Source organism: Crocodylus porosus, unplaced genomic scaffold, assembly GCF_001723895.1.
Source record: "Crocodylus porosus isolate Cpor-Errol unplaced genomic scaffold, CroPor_comp1, whole genome shotgun sequence".
NCBI classification, from domain to species: Eukaryota; Metazoa; Chordata; order Crocodylia; family Crocodylidae; genus Crocodylus; species Crocodylus porosus.
In genome coordinates this window covers 3,556,502-3,559,387 of record NW_017728926.1, presented here as the reverse complement: position 1 = coordinate 3,559,387, position 2,886 = coordinate 3,556,502, and positions in this window count along the sequence as shown.

The following is a 2,886-nucleotide window of genomic DNA, read 5'->3' as shown; positions in this document are numbered from 1 at the left end:
CCGCGGCCAATGGGGCCCCGGGGCGACCGAGGGATGAGGTCACCGCTCCGCGCGCCCATTGGCTGGAGCAGCCGGCCAATCAGGGCGGGACCGGAACGGGGTGAGCGGAGGGGGGAGGGGGGACACGCTGGAGCCCCGCACCACGCCCCCTGCCCTGGCCCCACCTCTGCCTTGGCCCCGCCCCCTGCCCCCATGCTGTGAGCTCCCCCAGCAGTGCCCTGTGGTGACCTCAATGCTGCGACGTTACCCATGCTGTGAACTTATGTCAGCTGTGGCCTGCGCTGTGTCCTGTACCTGGGGACCACCCCCACCCATGCCGGGAGTTTGCCTGCAGCAGTGCCTGGAGCCCAGGCAAGTGGGCAGCCTGCTGCCTGCTGTGAGGACCTGACTCTGGCCTGCCCCTCGCCAGGCCCAGGCCCTGGGTGCATTCCTGCCCCCGAGCCTGCCCTGCCCTGTTCTGCACCCGTGCCCTGTGACCAGGGATTGGCTGGTGCAAGAAGGCAGTGCCCGGGTGGGACCTGCGGAGATTTTGCAGCTGATTTTAGCACTGGTGGCTAATTTTGGTCAGGTCCGGGCCTCCCCTCCCACCTCCAAGTGGCTGTAGGGGGGCCCTGGACACCTGGTTCTCTCCTGCCTGGCAGGGAAGTGGGGTGAAGACACCTGGGTCCTCTCTGCTTCCTGGGAGGATGAGAGCAGGGGGTGCTGGGAGCCCAGATGCCTGGGTTCTCTAGGGCCTGGAGGGTGAGAGCAGGTGGTTTGGGAGCTGAGATGCTTGGGCTGTCGGGGGGGAGCCGGTCACCCGGGTTCTCTCCAGCTCTGGGAGAGGAATGAGGGTGGGGCCCAGACGTTGTGGCTCTAGTCTGCAGCCCCCCCCACCACCACCACCTCAGTTTCCCTGTGTGGAACCAGGACCCTGCAGCTTCCCTGTGGCTTTGCCCCCAGTGCGGCAAGCTTCCCCACAGTGGCGCCCTGCTGAGTCCAGGGCCCCCAGGGCCTGGGGCCCAGGGGGTGGGGGTCGCTAATGCATCCTACCCGCCACAAACTTCCCGCCGATAATTATAGCAGATCACGCTGCATTATTTATAAGGCTCCTATTTATAGCAGGGCCCAGAACTGGCGGCACCAGCCCTGCCCCCACCTCACCCCAGGCACAGGGAAGGGGGGAGCACCCCAGTGGGGGGGTGATGTCACCCCTTCACTCACCCCCCTTCTCCCCCCAGGTAGGATGTTCAGTCGGGACTTGTCCCTGGGGAGCTGGCATGTCGGGATGGCCTGGAGGCCACCAGGTGAGAGCCACGGGCATGCAAGGGCAGGCGCGGGTGCAAAGGGCCATGTGGGCATGCAGTGCCAGGACTGCACCTGGATCAGGGACCCATGCATCTGGGTCCTAGCCCCCCTCCCCCTCACTCCCAAACCTGGAGAGAACCCAGACATCCAAGCCCCCGGCCCTCCTTGCTCTGCCCGGCCTGCTCTTGCATCAGATGGGTGCACATATGCACACACGCATGTGAGGAGCATTAGCAGTTTGTGGCTAAATGAGGCATCATAAACAAACACCTAATTACTACCCCAGGGCCCAGAGTGTGTGTGTGGGGGGGTCCCTAGGGCACGATGCGCAGCATGGTGGAGAGGGGCTCAGCCCCACATGCGTGCATGCATGTGCAGGAGATACAGGTCTGAAGATGTGTGGGGTGCCGTACTGTGTACATGCATGTGTACCCAAGCCTGGACACCGGGTGCGTGCACACGGGGGAGATGTGTACTGTGCTGTGCCCCCTGGGGCACACACAGGGCCTGGACACTGTCCCAGGGATGTGCAAAGAGGCACGGGATCGCAGGCATGACACATGCTCGCAGCACGTGCAGTGGATGGAGAGACCGACCTGGGTCTGGCAACATGCACATAGTGCCCAGAACAGGCAAATACATGTGAAGACCCAGGTGCGCACACACACATGCACAGAACCCAGGTCGCCGGGACAGACAGACACATGCACACGTGCAACTCATGTGTCTATGACATGCACAGAACCGAGGTATCTGGGCACAGATGCACACAAGAGCATTTCATAGGACTCAGGTATCTGGGGCACACCAGCATACACCCACATGCACACACACGTGCAGAACTCAGGTACCCGGGGCACATGTCCATATAGAACCCAGGAATCCAGGACATGCATGAACACATGAGCCAGGCATGCAGGATGCTCGCACGTGAGTGTTAGGGATGTGCTTGTGTGCTTGCACACGCAGAACCCAGGCACCTAGGATGTCCCTCTGCAAATCTCCGAACACAGGGCTGTGTCTGTGTGCTTGCATTTGTGTGTTGGCACAACCATTCTGAGCATGCGGGTGCCCTTGCACATAGGCCATGGCAGCTCCACACATGACGACACAGGCATTTTGGTACAACACAATCACATGCATGGGGACATGGCACCAGGGTGCGGTCATGAAATGCTCATGCATGTTGCCTGCCCTCTCACACTTGGCATGTTGCACATGTCTGTGCCCTGGCCCTCTGAGCCCCCCCAGGCCTGCAAGGCCTCATGGTGGTGACACAGGCCTCGCACAGTCGTGGCTTCGCAGGCATGGCTGTGCATGCTTCCTGGAGCCCACCCCACTGGCCACGATCCTGGGCCTGGCTGAGGGCGGGAACCCGGACCTGCTCCCTGCCCCCTCTCCACAGGCCCCTGCACCATCCCAGCCTGGACCTGCCACATTCCTGCGGCCTGTCTGCACCTGCCTGCCCCCGGGCGCCTGCATGGTGCCCCTGCCGGAGCCCCTTGCTCCCGACCTGATGCCCCTGGTGCCCCCCACCCCGACCTGCATCCCTCTCTACTCCCTACCCCGCCCAGGGCCCCTCACTCCCGACCCACCCCC